The sequence below is a fragment of the Mustelus asterias genome, chromosome 8, assembly GCF_964213995.1.
Source record: "Mustelus asterias chromosome 8, sMusAst1.hap1.1, whole genome shotgun sequence".
In the NCBI taxonomy this organism is placed as follows: domain Eukaryota; kingdom Metazoa; phylum Chordata; class Chondrichthyes; order Carcharhiniformes; family Triakidae; genus Mustelus; species Mustelus asterias.
Window position 1 is genome coordinate 49,469,600 of NC_135808.1, and position 21,450 is coordinate 49,491,049.

Below are 21,450 nucleotides of genomic sequence, written 5' to 3' on the forward strand. Positions count from 1 at the left end.
AATGAAAAGTTTCCTGCGATCAGGTTAATTGTTAGGTCTGGGTTATATTAACCCCACAGTCCGGTTTAGTGTTAGATTTGGGTTATACTAACCCCACAGTCAGGTTAATTGTTAGAGCTGGTTTATGTTGACCCTAATGCAGCAGAGGACAAAGATGTAGACTTCAGTTCACAGTCAGCGTACAGAAACTTGTCATGCTGTTTACATGAGTAAAGGTGTGAGGTAGAGCCCCCAGACAGGGGTCACCATCAGCATCCTTCCATCTATGTAAGATGATGGACAGGCAATCTGTTTCACATGCAGTGTCTTCATAGGATGCACCTTTACTGATGGCTGAAGTCCAAGCTGAAAGCTTTGTCTGGTACAGAGCCTAGGCATGGTATTAGGAGTTGCAGATTTGCCTAGCATCTATACCCATTCACGACTTTGGAGGCTGGTATCCAGAGAGCAGGTGAAAGCCTACCCCTGTGTCGACCTTGGAGGCTGGTATCCAGAAGGAAGGCGAACACCTATGAGTCTGGGAAGGTGCTAGCTTGAGGGCAATGCCAAACTGTCTAATGTGACTTCAACCCAGATTTTCAGTTGGGTTTGCTCCTTTAGCCTTTAATTGTTGTTGTTGTTGTTGTTGTTGTTAACGTTCGGCCACCACTGCTGATGGAAAGGACTGGAATTGTCAAGATTCACTATGGTGAGGTTGGAAACAATGGAAAGAATTCTGTTTGTGACAAAACATTGTGAAGGAGTATCCTTTTCTGCAGTACGATAGAGACAGCAGATGGAATAGTGATGCTGGTTAGCTTCAGGAAGTAGAAGTTAGAGGAATCTCTATCTAACCACCGTGGCCTCTCAATCCTCTACTACCTCTAACTTCTCTCTCCATTTGTCCAACGTCCATTAATGAATGGGTAGAAATTTCTTCCAAATAAATATTGAAATGGGCAAAGTCATTGTCTTCAAATACCGCCACTGACTCTATCTCTTTTCCCGGCAACTATCTGAACCAGATTGTTCACAACCTCCTATTTAATCCAGAGGTGAACTTCTGATCATGCCATTAGTAAGACCGCATCGCATATCTGATATCACTGGACTCCTCATCTCCCACAGCTCATCGGTTGCCGAACCCTCACCCATGCTTTTATTACCTCTAGACTCGCAACATACCCGTGTGTGCTCCCATTATCCACCAACTTGAGCTCATCTAAAACTACTGCTTAACTCGTGGCCAGTTTTGTTCACCCGTCACTGTTGTGATTGCTGATCTACATTAGTACCTCCATTTAATAATTCTCACCCTCGTTTTCAAATCCCTTCATAGCCACATCCTCCCTTCGTCTGCATCCTCTTCCGAGAGACCTGTATTCCTCCAATACTGGCCTCTCACACAGCCCTGATTTGAATTGTTTGACTATGGGTGCCTTCAGTGCCAAAGGACCTAAGCTCCAGAACTTCCTCAAATCTTTTCACTTCCTACTTATCATTTTCAGATGCCCCTCAAAACTTATTTCTCTAACTAAACTTTTGGCTGTCTGCTTTTTTAATATTTCCTTATTCAATTCTGGGCCAAATTTTGTTTGATGTTCTGCTATGTTAACAGCACTATGTAAATACAGGCTATTGGTGAAATGAATTTGAGTAAATCAAGAATGTGGCTCACTATGTAGCACTCTTGCCTCATTAGTTAGAACATTGTGAGTTCCGATCCTGAGACTTGAGCCCATAACCTGGGGAGTGCTGCAGCGTCAGAAGGGCCGTCTTTCGGAAGAGACCAAGGACTCAACTAGCTTTCATGTGGAAATAAAAGATCCAATTGCCCTACTTTTGAAGTAGGGCTATGGAGACAGAGACCCAGGATAATGCTCAGGGGATCCGAGTTCAAATCCCACCACTGCAGATAGTGAAATTTGAATTCAGCAAAATTCTGGAATTAAAAGTCTAATGATGACCATGAAACCATTGTCGATTGTTGTAAAAGCCCATCTATTCACTATTGTCTTTAGGGAAGGAAATCTGCCGTCCTTACCTGGTCTGGCCCACATGTGACTCCAGACCCACGGCAATATGATTGACTCTTAAATGTCCTCTGAAATGGGGGGCAGCTAGGGATGGGCAATAAATACTGGTTCAGCCAGTGACAACCATATCCCATGAACAATTTTTAAAAAAAATGCCTGTATCAGCTCTTTGAAAGAACTTTTCAGTTAAAGCCACACCTGAGCTTTCCGCCCCCCCATTGAAGTAAACTGCTCATTATCACATTGCTGCTTGTGGGATCTTGCTGTGCCTAATTGGCTGCTGCGTTTCCCACAACAGTGACTACACTTCAGATGAACTTCACTGACAGCAAAGCATTTTGTTTGGGACATTGAGAATCCAATGTATAAGATCTACGGTTGGGGTAGAAAGTGTAAGAGGAAAACTAGAGTGAGTTAACAAGATATGAGACCTGTGTTTTCAGCAGGAAGGCTGGAAACGAGGGTGAGAGTGGTTGGAGATGAACACTGGCAGAATCGAGAGGCAAGTGCAGGATAAATCAGAATAGGCAGCAGATGTGGCTGGAGTGGTTTCAGGTTTCTTGTGCATTTCTGGGCTGCACTTGTATTACCCATGACAATAGAAACATAAAGGCAAGTAAAGAGGGTGGTCATTAGGGTAATAATGTGAGGGATTGCACAGGCCTCACAATGTGACCTCAGTGCTTCTCTTCCTCGCCAAAGCAGATTGTACGTAAAGACTTGTACATTCGAAACTGGCAGTGTCGCAGGGCAGGGATTTTCACAGCCTATTCAGTTAGTTTACCCAACTCCTGTCAATGGTGTCAGCTCCCTAACTTCTTTTGATGCACTGAAGTGCTGTGATCACAGTATTGTAGAAGTATCCCTCATAACTCCGCAAGTTGGACTGCAAATTGGTATAGAACAAGAGCGCATAAGGAGAGCCTGAGCTCAGCTTCCCAGTGAATAACAAGACTGAGAGTATCTGGGGCCCAAAGTCAGTTTATAAAGAATCAGGAAACATCTCCACATGCTCAAACATTCTCGCGGAACTTGGGTGGTAGCTGATAGTTCCTCGAATCTGAGATTTTTCTCAGCTGCTTCTTTGGCTCCAGAAAGATTCACAGCCGTCTTATTCTCCCACCAATTACTCCCAGGACAGGTATAGGACGGATTAGATACAGAGTAAAACTCCCTGTACACTGCCCCCATCAAACACTTCCAGGACAGGTTCAGCACCGGGTTAGATAGAAACATAGAAAACCTGCAGCACAAAACAGGCCCTTCGGCCCCACAAGTTGTGCTGAACATATCCCTACTTTTTAGGCCTACCTATAACCCTCCATCCTATTAAGTCCCATGTACTCATCCAGGAGTCTCTTAAAAGACCCTATTGAGTTTGCCTCCACCACCACTGACGACAGCCAATTCCACTCGCCCACCACCCTCTGTGTGAAAAACTTCCCCCTAACATTTCCCCTGTACCTACCCCCCAGCACTTTAAACCTGTGTCCTCTCGTAGCAGCCATTTCCACCCTGGGGAAAAAGCCCCTGAGAGTCCACCCGATCTATGCCTCTCAACATCTTGTATACCTCTATTAGGTCTCCTCTCATCCCACGTCTCTCCAAGGAGAAAAGACCGAGCTCCCTCAGCCTATCCTCATAAGGCATGCCACTCAATCCAGGCAACATCCTTGTAAATCGCCTCTGCACCCTTTCAATCTTTTCCACATCCTTCCTGTAATGAGGTGACCAGAACTGAGCACAGTACTCCAAGTGGGGTCTGACGAGGGTCTTATATAGCTGCATCATTATCCCCGGACTCCTAAACTCAATCTCGCGATTGATAAAGGCCAGCACACCATATGCCGCCTTAACCACCACCTCCACCTGCGGGGCTGATTTTAGAGTCCTATGGACCCGGACCCCAAGGTCCTTCTGATCCTCTACAGTACTAAGTGTCTTTCCCTTCATATTGTACTCCTTCATCCCATTTGACCTACCAAAATGGACCACTACGCATTTATCTGGGTTGAAGTCCATCTGCCACTTCTCCGCCCAGTCTTGCATCCTAGATACAGATACAGAACAAAACTCCCTCGACACTGCCCCCATCAAATACTCCCAGGACAGGTACAGCATGGGGTTAGATAGAGTAAAGTTCCTTCTGCATAGTCCACATCAAACACCCCCAGGACAAGTGCCACACAGGGTTGGATACAGAATAAAGTTCCTCTACACCGTTCCCATCAAACACTTGCAGAATAAGTATAGCATGGGGTTAGATACAGAGTAAAGCTCCCTATATACTGTCCCCATCAAACACTCCCAGAACAGGCTCAGTATGGGGTTATGTACATATGATGCCACCTGTACTCAAGTGGGACCTTCCCCAGGCAAGTACAAGGTGAGTTAGTTTCAGGATGGAGTTCATTTGGAATTTCATACACACACAATTACTTTTTTAGTTGCACTGCAGTGCATTTATCCCAGGAATGGTAGGCCTGACATACGATGAACGTCTGAGGATCCCAGGAATGGTAGGCCTGACATACGATGAACGTCTGAGGATCGTGGGATTATATTCATTGGAGTTTAGGAGGTTGAGGGGAGATCTGATAGAAACTTACAAGATAATGAACGGCTTAGATAGGATGGACGTAGGGAAGTTGTTTCCATTAACAGGGGAGACTAGGACGCGGGGGCACAGCCTTAGAATAAAAGGGAGTCACTTTAGAACAGAGATGAGGAGAAATTTCTTCAGCCAGAGAGTGGTGGGTCTGTGGAATTCATTGCCACAGAGGGCTGTGGAGGCCGAGACGTTGAGCGTCTTCAAGACAGAAATTGATAAATTCTTGATTTCTCGAGGAATTAAGGGCTATGGGGAGAGAGCGGGTAAATGGAGTTGAAATCAACCATGATTGAATGGTGGAGTGGACTCGATGGGCCGAATGGCCTTACTTCCGCTCCTATGTCTTATGGTCTTATGGTCTTATTTTTTTCATATTGCCATCTACTGCAACACCAATCCTATCTGTTTCTGCATTCATCTTTGAACCCTAATCCGATACGGTATTGGGTGAGACTGTTCCAACGCTATTTCACTCAGCCCCTTCATAACCAGCACAGCAAAAAGCCATTCACCTCTTCATTTGGGACTAGATTAGAGGCCAGGCCCTAGATATGATTGATCCTTATAAAAATCTTGTTCCTGTAACACTGGCAATTGGTGCAACAACAATTTATATTAATATATAGTGCCTTTAATTTGGTAAAGCATCCCAAGTTGCTTCACAGGAGTGTTACCAGACAGATTTTTGACAGCTGACTTAGAAGTAGAGGGGTTTAGGGAGTGGATTCGAGGACTTGGGGCCTCGGCAGCTGGAGGCATGACCACGGATGGTGAAGGATTTAAAATTAAAGATATCCAAGAGGCCAGAATTGGAGGGGTGCAAAATCTGAAGATGATCGGGTTGGAGGAGAGTATAGAGATAGGGAGGAGTGAATGGTGGAGGGATTTGAAAACAAGGTTGAGAATTTTGAAGTCGGGATGTTGCAGGTCAGTGGGTTAGTTATGAATCAGTAAAAATATACAAAGTCCGTTCCAGTACTCCTTAATAGCTCGGATTGAAGGGAATAGCACATGTCCCTGTATGTACAGGACACAGCTCTGCTTGTTATAGTTAGGCATGTGACTATTATGCATGCTTCTCTTTTAAATGATGCTGAAAGCCTGACTGGTTCATTTCCCAGTCATAAATCCTGACTCTGTAGGAAGCTTCCATAGCCGTCACTATCTATGCCTCACCATTTCCAACCTGTCAAGTGCCTGTATCATTTGGTGCCCAGTCCACCACTGCCCCACCGTTGTTCTCCTAATCTTTTCTTGTTGCACATATGTGGCACTGCTGCCTCACAGCGCCAGGGACCCGGGTTCGATTCCTGGCTTGGGTCACTGTCTGTGCGGAGTGTGTACATTCTCCCCATGTCTGCATGGGTTTCCCCTGGGTGCTCCGGTTTCCTTCCACAGTCAGAAAGACGTGCTGATAAGGAGCATTGGTCATGTTAAATTCTCCCTCAGCGTACCCGAACAGTGTAGCGGCCTGAGGATTTTCACAGTAACTTCATTGCGGTGTTAATGTAAGCCTACTTGTGACACTAATAAATAAAATAAAACGTGGGGAAAACAGGCTGTTATGGAGCATGGAGAGGAAGGCACACCCAATTATTGAATGTTGGGGGTGGGAGAGTACAGAGTGATGGCTGAATCAATGGGAGACACTAAAGAAAGTCATGGAGAGGGTAGTTTAAGGAATGTGTGGGAGTGTGGAGATGGTACTGGGCGTGTTGGAGGTGTGTGTGTGTGTGACCATGGGGAGGGTAGAATGGATGTGGGATATTCTGTGCCATGGGGAGTGAAGGGTGCTTCTGTTTGGGAGAAGGTATGTGGGTTGTTCATCGAGGGTCTTTGTGCCATTGAGGAGGGTACATGGGGATGATAGGTATTTTGGTATGGGAGAGTGGGTGTGATGAAAGGTATTTGTGCCCATGCGGTGGTTACACGGGGATGATGTGTATTTCAGTCTTGGGGAAGGTACAGCATGTGCAGTGAGTGTGTATTCTTGTACATGAGGTGATTACATGGAGGAGGAGGAGAAGGGTATTTCAGTGCACGGGGTGTAGTGAGGGGTATTTGGTGTCTATGAGGAGGTGGTGAAGGATGTGTATGTCCGTCAGGGAAGTGTGAGCCCATGGGGAGGAGGCTGAGGTTGAAGAAAGTGATGCCTCCACTGTTCTATTCTGAGGGGAATTGATTTTATTTTCTGTTTCCGATCAGAGAAGCTCTGTTCATTGGTGAACTTTGCTCACGCTGAGTGAGTCAGTGTGTTTGTGACTATGGAGAAAAACACGCCTGTTAAATGTCAGAATGATTATTCACACAGTCACACCTTGTGAGGAGCTGGGACTGCTATCCTACTCCTAAAAGGAGCAGCTCAGATTATTGTTGCTGGTGAAAGCTTCATTTGCAGTAACTGTACACTCCATTCTCTCTGGTTACACTGGTGTTAACGGCAGTGTTGGCACTGCAGTGAATTACAGGTTGGTACGATACTGAAGGACAAGGTACTAATTAGCAATGCATTGCAGTTATAACATGGAACTAGGCCAGAATTCATACTTCTCAGTTTGCCGTCGCTGATATGTACCTGATCTCTTTATGGTGCTTGAGTTCCTGGAGGTTTGCATGCTCTTCCAGACTTTTTTTTATTTTTCCTTTCACTGGTCTCTATGCTGGTGAGATGCAGATTATAAGACTGAAGCTTTTTCTCTCGAGGAAAATAAATGCCAAGGACTGACTGAATGGAGATTTTTGAAACTTTGAAGGGGGTTTGATTTGAGTGGAAGAAAATAAGGGAGGCACAGCATGCGGGGACTCCAAAACTAGGGACCATAATTATAAGATTGGCATGAATAAATCGCATGAGGAATTCGGGAGAAATATCTTTCTCCAGAAAATGGTAAGAATGTGGAACTTACTACCCCAAGGGATAGGAACAGAAGTAGGTCATTCGGCCCATTGAGTCTGCTCCAAGGTGATTAGTACAGATACATTTAAAAGAGTGAAAAAAATGAGGGAGAATACAACAGCAGGTTATGAGGTTAAGGTTATGTAAAATGGTTAGAAGGAAATTTGTGGCACACGCGATGGATCAGCATGGATTCAGTGGGCTGAATGATCTGTTTCTTTGCTTTAAGTTCCAAGTTAACAATGTTTTGCCTCTGCTAGTGCTGTCCTTTCGTCAACAATTAACACACAAAAGAGGAAGGAAAATTTATTATAGGGTATAATCTTGATAGGTACTCCCAGCAGATGGGGAGCATGCGCTCAGGAAATTGAGCCTCTGATATCATTTGGTGTCTTGTTTTTTTTTAAAGCAGGAAGTATTCTGCAAAAAAAAAAACAACTCTTCGCAACCCCCCTGCCCCACTTGACAAGTTTAAAACAAAGCAGCAAAATCCCAGAGAAAATATTCTGCTGCTTGGGATGAGGAACAGCTGAATAAGTTTATCTGTTCATAGTTCTCATTTGTTTTTAATTCTTCCAATTTTCCGGCCGTGGGGAGCCTTGGTCCCAGGCAAGCCCTGCTGTGCCACCACTTTGGAATATTATTTCAGTGAGTGAGTGGTCAGTCCATGGAACAGGCTCCCAAGTCAAAGCAGCCAGCACAAATTTAACAGATTTCTGTCGGAAAATAATGTTTGGGATACAGTATATGAGTAATTTGAGACACAGTGTAGTAGGTGCTGGGGAGGAGCAGGTGACTTTCCACAAATGACACTCCACAATGGGGGTTTTCCTTGCTCCATGCCTTGGTCTGCTGTAGATGAATTGATAACAGCTTGAATTCTGTGGTCAGTCCACAAGTCTAATATCGTCAGATTATGCAACCACCAGGGTGGTAGAAAATAAGCCAGTTGGACTGTGACCGTTCTCCAATTAGCAGAGTTTGCAACCCCTGACCCCAAAATTCAGCAACTGAGGTAAAAAGATAAAAGTAGTCATGAATATTCATGGAATCCATAGAGTCCCTACAGTGCAGAAGGATGCTATTCGGCCCATCGAGTCTGCACCAACTCTCCAAAAGAGCATCTTATCCAGGCCCTAACCCCATGCATTTAGCATAGCCAATTCATCTAACCTACACATCTTTGGACTGTGGGAGGAAACTTGAGCACCCGGAGATGCACACAGACAAAGGGAATGTGCAAATTCACCAAGGCCGGAATTAAACCTGGGTCTGTAGTGCTAACCATTCTGTCGCCCATTCAATTGGACTTGCAAAAGGTATTGGATAAATTATAGCTTAGCAGACTTAATTTGGAAAATGGAAACATATGGTATTAAAGGGTCAGTAGTAACTTTTGTATAAGGGATAGGAGACAGAGCAATAGTCCTACTAGTGAGCCTGAGCAGTAGGTCCCCCAGGACTCACCAGTAGGACACTGCTTTTCTTGTTATATATAAATTTCCTGGACTTGGGTATAAAGACCATAATTTCGTAGGTTGCAGGTGACTAGAAAGTATAATCCTGAGGCTTTTGGATAATACGAAATCTGGTCATGTAGAAATAGTGGGGAGGGTGGTAACAGATTTCAGGAGGACATAGAGAGACTGGTGAAATGGGTAGGCACTTGGAAGATGTATTTCAACACAGAAGTGTGAAGTGATGTAACTTGGTTGAAACAACAATGGAGAAGCAGTCTAACCTAAATGATACTTGTTTGAGATCTGTGGAAGACCAGAAGGCCCCAGGAATGCATATTTCCAAATCTTTGAAGATGGCAGGATACATTGATAAAGCAGTAACAAAAGCATTGACTACATCCTTATAAATCGCTGGTTAGGCCCCAGCTGTATCAGGAGTATTGGATACAATTCCGGGCTTTTTTAAGACTCTTTCATGGAATGTGGGTGCCACAGGCATTTATTGCTCATCCCTAATTGCCCTTGAGAAGCTGGTGGTGAGCTACCTTCTTGAACCGCTGTAGTCTGTGTGGTGTAGGTACACCCACAGTGCTGTTAGGGAGGGAGTTCCAGGAATTTGACCCAATGACGGGGAAGAAATGGCGATATATTTCCAAATCAGAACGGCGAGTGACTTGGAGGGGAACTTTCAGGTGACGGTGTTCCCATGTTTTGGCATGGTGGCACAGTGATCAGCACAGCGCTAGAGACCCAGGTTCAATTCCGGCCTTGGGTGATTGTGTGTGTGTGTGTGGAGTTTGCACATTCTCCTCGTGTCCGTGTGGGTTTCCTCCGGGTGCTCGGGTTTCCTCCCACAGTCCAAAGATGAGCAGGTTAGGTTGATTGGCCATGCTAAATTGCCCCTTAGTGTCCCAGGATGTATAGGTTTGTGGAATTAGTGAGTTAATACTGTAGGGTTACGGGGATAGGGCCTGGGTAAGATGCCCTGTCAAAGTCAGTGCAAACTAGATAGGCTGAATGGCTATATTCGGCACTATAGCGATTCTATGATTCTATTCTATGTCTGCTGCTCCCCTTGTCCTTCTAGGTTTTGGGTTTGGAAGATGCAGTTGAAGCAGCCTTGGTGAGTTCCTGCAGGGCAAGCTTGGATCAGCAAAACTATCTTTTTTTAAAAGTTTATTTATTAGCCACAAGTAAGGCTTACATTAACACTTCAATTAAGTTTCTGTGAAAATTCCCTGGTCGCCACACTCCAGCGCCTGTTTGGGTCATTGCGCCTAACCAACACGTCTTTCGGACTGTGGGAGGAAACTGGAGCACCCGCAGGATACCCATGCAGAGAATGTGCAAGCTCCACACAGACAGTGATCCAAGCCGGGAATCGAACCCAGGTCCCTGGCACTGTGAGGCAGCAGTGCTAACCACTGTGCCACCGTATGCTACTTTAGAAAAGCGGGCGGGCCTGTCCACAAAGGCTTCCTCACTTAACATGCCCACAAGATATGCATTGATACTCTTCAGCAATCCTCTTTCCTCATAGCCATACCATATTAACAGTACAGAACGAGGTTCCAAGAGAATTATTGTGTGTTGGGAAGACTTTTAAAAATGGCCCCCAATATCTGAGGGATTGAGGATAAACTGAGCCCTCCCCGCCACGATTATGTTGTGGGACCCACTCCTTTATGTTTTCCAGACTAAGTCCAAGGTGACCCGGCAGAGAAAGCTGCCGTTGCTGTCAGCATCTTCAACCCTACCTTTCCTGCCCACTATCCAGGAAAATTTCACCCATGATAAATACATGTTGTGAAAGTTTAGAGGGAAACTGCAAATCATCACTTCATTTGATCAAAATTCAGAAGTATCAGATTAATTTTGCTTTCCTTTGCTGGACTGGAAGGAAGGAGCTGTTGTGTGCATTGGCCACCCCTTTTGCGGTCATTTCCTATGAGGAGTCTTGTGGTTTCCTCCCTAAAACTCTCTGATTCTCCATCTCTGTCCCTAAATTTTTCCTGAATTCGGCAAAGGCATGTAGTAGGTGGAAAAAGTGGTGTTGAACTGGTGGCTTTCTTCGCCATATTGTTCAGGACACAGAAATAAAACAGCAAGGGATGGGTCCCACAGATTGAGCGTACCCCGGCCAACAACTTAATTTTTCAAAGATCAGAGCACCATTTTCAAAAGCCGCCCCAGTGCACAATAGTTCACCAGGAACCCCCACCCCACACACACACCCCACCCACCATGCAAACCTCCTCTGCTCAGGCACTGGTTTCCCCCCTAAGCGATGCACTTACCTGAGTTCCCCTGCGAGGTCTGCTGATCAATTGCATGCCTTGGGAGTCCAGTTGGGTTTCAAGCCGGTCTGCCCTCACGCCAACGTGAATGGACTTTCTTACAGAGGGAGGGGTGATTCAGATGGAGGGGACTGACAACAATATGCTAATGAATGGAAATGATGTTCCCGACATTGTGTTGGGAAACGTGCTCCATCACTGGCGGGGGACGGGGACAATCATGTCACACATTTATGTTGGACTGAAGCGCGATTTGGAAATCATGCAAGATTTTCTCCCATAGCAAAAATCATTATAGTGCCATATAACCACAAGTTGTTGGTGTTGTGATCATTGTCGTCTATACCTGAGTGTTCTTTTCTTTAAAAATCTGACTGAATCCTAGTGCTGGTGGAGGTGCGATATATTTGGGCAATTAACATGTTGTTATTTAAATGGAGAGAGACAAAGGAACTTGGGGGTCCTTGTTAGTGAAACCCAGAAAGCTGGTGCACAGGTGCAGAAGGTAATAGGGAAGGCAAATGGGATGCTGGCTTTTATTTCAAGGGGGCTGGAGTATAAAAGTAAAGAGGCATTGCTGCAACTCTGCTAGGTACTAGCAAGGCCACATTTAGAATACTTATGTAAATATGTTCCCCTTATTTAAGGAAAGGTATCATTGGAGGCAGAACAGAGGTGGTTTACTAGGATGGTGAAGGGTCATCCAGACTTGAAACGTTGGCTCTACAGAGGCTGTCTGAAATTTTCCAGCATTTTTTATTTCCGATTCCAGTATCCGCATTATTTTGCCTTCACTCGGCTGCTCCGGGGTACGGAGGGACTGCCATATGAGGAAAGATTAAACAAGTTGGGTCTGTACCCCCTGGAGTTCTGAAGAATGAGAGGCGAAATGATTTAAACATAGAAGATTCTTAGAGGGTTAGCCAGGGTAAATGTTGGGAGGATGTTTCCACTCATGGGGGAGTGTAGGACCAGAGGGCATAGACGCAGACTAATGGGGTGCTCATTTAAGACAGATTTGAGGAAGAATTTCTTCTCTCAAAGAGTGGTGAATCTTTGGAATTCTTTACTCCAGGAAGGTGCGGAGGCCGAGTCCTTGAATATTTTCAAAGCTGAGAATGATGGGCTTTTAATCAGTCGGGAATTAAGGGTTACAGAGAGAAGGCAGGAAAGTGGACTTAGTGAGTGTTATATCATCTGTGATCTTATTAAATAGCGGAGCAGGCTCGAAGGAATGAATAGCTTACTCCGGTTCCTATTTCTTGGTTTTATGAATGAATATATTAAAATCATCCATCCTTGTACCATAGTGGCATCTGGATGGGTAAATGAATAGGGAGGGAATAGAGGGATATGGACCAAGTAAGGGAAGAAGTTTTTTAGTTTAGTTGGGGCATCATAAGACCATAAGACATAGGAGCGGAAGTAAGGCCATTCGGCCCATCGAGTCCACTCCACCATTCAATCATGGTTGATTTCAACTCCATTTACCCGCTCTCTCCCCATAGCCCTTAATTCCTCGAGAAATCAAGAATTTATCAATTTCTGTCTTGAAGACGCTCAACGTCTCGGCCTCCACAGCCCTCTGTGGCAATGAATTCCACAGACCCACCACTCTCTGGCTGAAGAAATTTCTCCTCATCTCTGTTCTAAAGTGACTCCCTTTTATTCTAAGGCTGTGCCCCCGCGTCCTAGTCTCCCCTGTTAATGGAAACAACTTCCCTACGTCCATCCTATCTAAGCCGTTCATTATCTTGTAAGTTTCTATCAGATCTCCCCTCAACCTCCTAAACTCCAATGAATATAATCCCACGATCCTCAGACGTGATCGGCACAGGCTTGAAGGCCTGTTCCTGTGCTATACTTTTCTTCTTTTTATCTTGAGTCAGAGGGGACTGCACCTTTCGATAATTTAGAGTTCCTCTAGTTATTTTTCCCCGATTCTTTAATTCAGTTTGGTGTATCAAATAGAGGATTCCAGTGATCTGTCTCAAAGGGATCAAAATGAAAGATGCTGACCCTTTTCTCTTTCCCGTTCTGAACCAGAATTGCAAGATTTGCCGGACGAGGATCTGAGCATTTTAGTCTCAGCATTGTGTTCTCACTTGCATTGCTTTATTCTTCCTGGCCCACATGAAGCTCTACCATCTGACCCGATTAATACTGGGACACTTCCACTGAGACTGTGCTGATGAAATGGATAATCTAGGGCATTACTGCCGTTTTAAGACATCAATTAGCAACCAGCAGTTCTCTGTTGATGAGAGACTCCCACACACTCCTGCATTATGCAACTGTGTCTCCTAGAGTTGAGGGGGGGGTAACAAATCAGAGTGACAACAAAAACTTGTATTTGCCTTTTATTGGAATGTCCCCAGGCACTTCACAGCGTTGTTATCAAGCATATTTTCACACCGAGATATTAGGACAAGTGACCAAATGCTTGTTTGTTTTAAGTTTATTTATTTGTCACAAGTAGGCTTGGAGTAACATTGCAATGAAGTTACTGTGAAAATCCCCTAGTTGCCACACTCCGGCACCTGTTCGGGTACACTGAGGGGGAATTTAGCATGGCCAATGCACCTAATCAGCATGTCTTTCGGACTGTGGGAGGAAACCAGAGTACCCGGAGGAAAGCCACGCAAACACGGGGAGAATGTGCAAACTCCACACAAACGGTGACCTAAGCTGGGGATCGAACCTGGGTTCCAGGCGCTGTGAGGCAGCAGTGCTAAAAACTGTGCCACGTACTGCCGGGATTTTCCAGCCCTTCGTGCCGACAGGATCTTCCAGTGGTGGTGGTGGGGGGTGGGCGGGGAGGGGGGGGGCAAAGGGAGGTTGAGGTGGGGAAGAGGAGGTGGGGAATGGGGGAAGTGGGGGGGCAGCTGACAGCTGAAGACATGGCCACCCGTGGTGGAGTGATAAAGATCTGGGAAACGCCAGAGGGAACAAGAAAAGAACATTGAGCGGCGATGAGAAGTACAGAAGACGACTTCTGTTTTTTTAAAAAAAATCATGAAGAGCTGCGGGAGAGACAAACGAGAATGGAGAGAGTTAAAAGGCAGGGAGGCACAGGAAACGGCAAATTGGAAAGATTCCAAGATGTTGTACAGGATTAAACAGGAACTAACTGGTGCAAGAAGTAACGCCACTCTACCAACAAAGGGCAGGATGCTTTGATGGCTGAGGAGCAGGAGACATGGTGTGTGGAACACTTTTTCCAGAGACCCTCAACCAACTCCACATTTGAGTTGAACAGCACCTCAACAACAGCACCATACTTCAACAGCTAAACACTGGGAGAAATTGCAAGACCAAAGGACAATCAAGAACCTGACAAAGAACAAGACACGTAGGATTGATGAGATACCAGAAGAGATATTGAAACATGGCAAGAACAATGTCATAACGAGCTCATGGACCCTGTTCAACAAGATCTGGACTATTGAGGATGTCCCAGACAACTGGAGGCAAGTTGCCAAAGAAAGGGAATCTCATTGACTGCAACGAGTGGAGGGGCATAACATGGCTGTTAATACCTGGCAAAGTCTTCAGCACAGTGCTGCTCAACAGATTGAAAGCAGAAGTAGACCATATCCTTTGTGAAGAACAAGCAGGTTTCCATGATGGTGGCAAATTATGCTGTGAGCAGATCTTTACGCTCAGGAACATTATAGAACAGAGCCTGGAATATTGGGAGACACTTGTTAGCAACCTCATTAACTTCAGGAAGGCTGTCGACTGTATCCACTGGCAGCCACTATGGTATGTCGCAAGACAGCATGGCATCCCAGAGCAGCATATTAACACCTTCAAAAGTCTTGTACTGTGATTCCAGCTGCTGCATCAATACCAGCATAGGCACCACAGACTCCCATCAAGATCCTTACAGGAGTAGGCTAACCTGTGTACTCTTCCCATTCCTTTTCCTCTTGGTTATTGATTTCATCATTAGGAATGTGATGGTGCATGCAGACTTTGGCATCCTTTTGGCAACACCTCCAGTTGACAGACTTGCGTTTCGCAGACAATATTGCCAAAGATTCACGCACTCTTGATGAATACCGGTGCCATGGTTAGTTTACATGAGAGTAATGGCTGGCCAACAACAAGACCCTCCCATCACCAATGAGTAACAGAACATTGAGGACGTAAACCACTTCCCCTACCCAGGAAGCAGCATCTTCAGTGAAGGCAATGTAGGGATCGATGACCACACTTGGACTGGGCATTCAGTACCGTCAACACGGCCATTTAGCTGTGACTCTCCATGTCCATAGCAATACCAACCACAATCTATGCCAGTGAAACATGGAAGAGGACAACAAAGATGTCACATAAGTTGGATGTCTTTCACCAGTGTTGCCTATGTAGATCATGGGCATCACATGGAGAGATAACGAAGAAGTGATACAGGGGATTGGCTGGCAATGTTTCTGGGATATCATGGCGGGGAGATGACTGATGTTGGCAGGACACTTATTTCAACTACCAGATGGATGAGCCAGAGTGGCTGTATAATGAACACCACCAGATGGAAGAAGAAGATGGGGCTGTCCAAAGAAGATCTGATGAAGTAATTTTAAGGAGGATCTTCAAGAGCTGGATATCACTTGGGCTGGAACAAGAGCGATTGCGATGGACTGGGACTTGTGGCAAAGTCTTGCTGTTCGTATGGCTCCAGAGGAACTAAGTCTTACGTAGGGCTAGAAGGTGGGCCACGGTGAGAAAAGAGCTGGAAAACTAGAATAAGTCTTTTAAAATCAAGGTGGTGTGGGCCAGTAGCCACTGTTGGTCGGTGAGCAGAGAAGTAATGGGTGAATGAGATTTGTGCGAATTAGGATTGGAGAAGCCTCCATTATGCAGTCTCTGGTAGCTGTAGCATGGTGTAAATATTGTGTAACATCCCTTTGATCCACATGCTCCTGTCGTCTAACTCTTTTATTCAACAGTGGTATCAGACTGAGCCATGTTTGGTATGTGGATATACAGTTCTTTGCCCTCGTTCTTTCTGACTAAAGCTATTTGCATTTTACTTATCTGAATGCTGGTGCTTTCTGCATATCTCAGATTTCTTCCAGCGAGTGGAGATATCGCGCGGTTGATAGAATTTGCCTTTTATTTTCTTTGGAAATTAGTTGAGGGTTTTGTCAGTGAAGCTGAGTTGATAGAGCTCTCGCTTTTGGAGTCAGAAGATCTGGTATATTTTTTGGTTCCCATTAATTAGAAATAATCACACTTCAGTCTCAAAATATTGGAGCTTTATTAAGTGCATTCCTTTCTGCTTTCCGTCTGGCTGGAAGACTGATACTGTTACTTGGCACATCACTGCAGCGCGACATTGAATGTGGCCCCCTTTGGATATGTATTCACATAATTAGTTCCTAGCTCTTTACGAATAATGCAACAATATTATCCTTACTCCTTTTAAAAAAAAACGCCTCTCTGTCAATATAATCGTTATTAATCTTTTTTTCTAAATTTACATTTTCTGGTTGCATTTCTCAGCCTTGTTATGAAAATTTCAACATGCTCACCTGATTCCTGCCTCCGTCCTTGAAATTCATATCAGTAGATTTGCTGATTTGATTTTGGCTGGAGATGTGTACTGGATTTTACAAGAAGATTTGCCTGGGTGGATTTGCTGACGTCATCACTCAGCGATTAAACAAATGTAACTTTACTTCATGCCCCCAAAAGGATGTAGCTGACCCTTTTCACTAGTGCTTTTTACAAAGCCAATGAATGTCACTCTGTACTTTTGTTTAAACTTCTTAAATGCCTCTACAACATCATCAAGCTCCCAGTTGATCATGGGCTGGAATTGTGTATTTACTGCTGCAGTGGCTATTTTATTTCCACACTATTCACTCCAGGATTATTTCCTCTTTCTCTGACACTAATTTATGTTGATTTTTAACCTAATTTGGCATTAAATTTGTTTCAAATGTTTGGATTTTTACTCGCATGGTGGCCCTGCTGCCACCATGTTATGCATTTTGGTTCCCATAAATTGGACTCAAAATGCTGGAGGCCCATAATCTAGGCCGGTGGAGTACTGCACCTAGAAACATAGAACATAGAAAAACTACAGCACAAAACAGGCCCTTCGGCCCCACAAGTTGTGCCGAACATATCCCTACCTTCTAGGCCTACCTATAACCCTCCATCCTATTAAGTCCCATGTATTCATCCAGGAGTCTCTTAAAAGACCCTATTGAGTTTGCCTCCACCACCAATGACGGCAGCCGATTCCACTCGCCCACCACCCTCTGTGTGAAAAACTTCCCCCTAACATCTCCCCTGTACCTACCCCCCCAGCACCTTAAACCTGTGTCCTCTCGTAGCAGCCATTTCCACCCTGGGAAAAAGCCTCTGAGAGTCCACCCGATCTATGCCTATCAACATCTTATATACCTCTATTAGGTCTCCTCTCATCCTACGTCTCTCCAAGGAGAAAAGACCGAGCTCCCTCAGCCTATCCTCATAAGGCATGCCACTCAATCCAGGCAGCATCCTTGTAAATCTCCTCTGCACCCTTTCAATCTTTTCCACATCCTTCCTGTAATGAGGCGACCAGAACTGAGCACAGTACTCCAAGTGGGGTCTGACGAGGGTCTTATATAGCTGAATCATTATGCCCGGACTCCTCAACTCAATCCCTCGATTGATAAAGGCCAGCACACCATACGCCTTCTTAACCACCTCCTCCACCTGCGGGGCCGATTTTAGAGTCCTATGGACCCGGACCCCAAGGTCCTTCTGATCCTCTACAGTACTAAGAGTCTTTCCCTTTATATTGTACTCCTTCATCCCATTTGACCTGCCAAAATGGACCACTACGCATTTATCTGGGTTGAAGTCCATCTGCCACTTGTCCGCCCAGTCTTGCATCCTATCTATGTCCCTCTGTAACTTCTGACATCCCTCCAGACTATCCACAACCCCACCAACCTTCGTGTCATCGGCAAACTTACCAACCCATCCCTCCACTTCCTCATCCAAGTCATTTATGCAAATGACAAACAGCAAGGGTCCCAGAACAGATCCCTGGGGCACACCACTGGTGACCGATCTCCATTTAGAAAAAGACCCATCTATACCCACTCACTGCCTCCTTTGGGCAATCCAGTTCTGGATCCACAGGGCAGCAGCCCCTTGGATCCCATGTCCTCTCTCTTTTCCTAGAAGCCTTGCATGGGGTACCTTATCGACCGCCTTGCTAAAATCCATATAAACCACATCTACTGCTTTCCCTTTGTCAATGTGTTTAGTCACATTTTCGAAGAACTCCATCAGGCTCGTAAGGCACGATCTGCCTTTGACAAAGCCATGCTGAGTATTCTTGAGCATACCAAACCTCTCTAAATGCTCATAAATCTTGTCCCTCAGGATCTTCTCCATCAGCTTACCAACCACTGCGGTTATGCTCATCGGTCGGTAATTTCCTGGGCTATCCCTATTCCCCTCCTTGAAAATAGGAACCACATCCGCAATCCTCCAGCACCTCTCCCGTCTCCATCGACGACGCAAAGATCATCGCCAGAGGCTCTGTAACCTCTTCCCTCGCCTCCCACAGTAACCTGGGGTACATCCCATCTGGACCCGGCGACTTATCTATCTTGATGCCATTCAAAGATTCCAGCACAACCTCTTTGTTAAAGTCCACATATTCAATCTTTTCAGTCCACCGCACGCCCGCAGAACATCCACCCAGGTCTTTCTCCTCTGTGAAAACTGAGGCAAAATACTCATTAAGCACCTCTGCCATTTCTACTGGTTCCATACAGACTTTCCCGCCTTCACCTTTTATAGGCCCTATTCCTTCACGTCTCATCCTTTTACTCTTCACATATTTATAGAACGCCGTAGGGTTTTCCTTAATCCTACCTGCCGAGGCCTTCTCGTGACCCCTTCTGGCTCTCCTAATTTCCTTCTTTAGTCCCTTCCTACAAGCCGTATACTCATCTAGATCCCTATCTTCGCCAAGCTCTCTGAATCTTTTGTATGCTTTCCTTTTCTTCTCGACGAGGTCCCGCACAGCTTTCGTGCACCACGGTTCCTTTAACCTACCAACACCTCCCTGTCTGCTCGGAACGTTGTCCTGTAGAACTCTAGATAGATATTCCTTGAAAAACTGCCACCTCTCTTCAGTACATTTCCCCGAGAATACCTCCTTCCAATTTACTCCTCTAATTTGCTGCCTTATGTCTTCATATTTCCCCTTACTCCATATAAACACTTTCCTAGCTTGCCTGATCCTCTCTTTTTCCAATGCAAGCATAAAGGAGATAGTTATGATCGCTATCCCCAAGATGCTCTCCCACTGAGAGACCTGACACCTGTCCAGGTTCATTGGTCAGTATCAGATCAAGTACAGCCTCTCCTCTTGTAGGCTTGTCCACATGCTGTGTTAGGAAACCCTCCTTAACACACCTAACGAATTCCTCCCCATCCAATCCCCTTGCCCTAGGGATATTCCAATCTATGTTTGGGAAATTAAAGTCTCCCATCACAACAACTCTGCTATTATTGCATCTCTCCAGGATCTGTTTCCCTATCTTCTTCTCCACCTCCCTGTTGCTATTAGGCGGCCTATAGAAAACTCCCAGCAAAGTGATCGACCCCTTCCCACTCCAAACTTCCACCCACAGAGACTCTGTGGACAATCCCTCCACAGCATACACCTTCTCTACAGCTGTGACACTATCCCTGATCAGCAGTGCCACTCCACCCCCTCTCTTGCCTCCCTCCCTGTCCTTCCTGAAACATCTAAATCCCGGCATCTGGAGCATCCAGTCCTGTCCCTGAGACATCCAAGTCTCCGTAATGGCCACCACATCACACTTCCAGGCATCGATCCACGCTCTGAGCTCATCCCCTTTATTCACTATACTCCTGGCATTAAAGTAAACACATCTCAATCCTTTGGTCTGAGCACTCCCCTTCTCTATCCCCCGTCCATCCTCCCTCTTGCAGTCTATAACCCTTCTCTGTTTGCGAGCTAACTTCCTCACTCCCAGTCACCTCGTCTCGATCCCCTCCCCCCAACTTATCTGAGATATCTTCTTTCAGGTGAAACAAACTGGCTGACCTGTCAGATGTAGAGATCCCACGGCTCTATTTCAAAGAAGTGAGTTCTGACGCTGCCCTGGCCAATATATTATCCCTCAATCAATATCTCTGAAACAAGTTTTCTGGTCATTACCACACTGCAGTTTGTGGGTTCTGAGACCTGGATGTGTGCTAACTTGCTGCCATTTTTCCTATGTTATGACAAAGACTATACTTCAAAATTAATTGATTGGTTGTGAAATGCTTTGGGACATTATGAAAGGTGTTGTATCATTGCAAATTTTTATTTTCTTTCCTCAATGGTTGCTGCCTTTTTGGGGCAGGACCCTAGAGGTGTGGGTTTTGGCTCGCCCTACTCGTATCCAGGCTACTACTTCCTGACCCAACGTGTGGTGGGTTCCTCTTGCGACCTGGTGTCAAGGCAGTCTGATGTTAACATTTTTGATTTGATTTATTATTGTCACATGTATTAGTATACAATGAAAACTATTGTTTCTTGCGTGCTATACAGACAAAGCATACCGTTCATAGAAAAGGAAAGGAGAGAGTGCAGAATGTAGTGTTACAGTCATAGCTGGGGTGTTGAGAAAGATCAACTTAGTGCGAGGTAGGTCCAACCAAAAGTTTGATGGCAGCAGGGAAGAAGCTGTTCTCGAGTTGGTTGGTATGTGACCTCAGATTTTTGTATCTTTTTCCACACACTTCCACAATGTTTTGACAGATCAGGACAGCAAGACTCAAGTTTGATTCTGCTCCAGACTGGCCCTGAAGGTGTAGGCCCCCAGTGCCCAATCAGCCATGTTTTCGCTGCTTTGGGAACCAAGCACGTAATGGATGATAGAATATTTATTTCCTCATTCTTTGAAAGGCAGTTGACCTTTAAAAGGAATGTTTCCGCCCAGCCCAGTTCCTGGTCTGCCCTACCCCGATTAGCAATTGTTTTCATGTTAGTTTAATTGTACTGATTTAATTCTCACCATTTTAAGTGCTTCTGCTGATCTGTTTATGTCCAGTCCTCCTTTCAGGTGGTAGAGAGCAGAAAGCCGCCTTGTTAATGGAGAGCTGGTGAGAGAACTTCCTTAAGCCCTTTTGTCCA

At 45.3% G+C, this 21,450-nt stretch overlaps 1 protein-coding gene across 12 annotated transcripts in view; it reads left to right on the plus strand.

Annotated features, from left to right (window-relative positions):
• Nucleotides 1–21,450, plus strand: part of LOC144497128 (roquin-1-like) — a 180,095-nt gene that overhangs the window by 38,293 nt on the left and 120,352 nt on the right. The window lies entirely within an intron of this gene.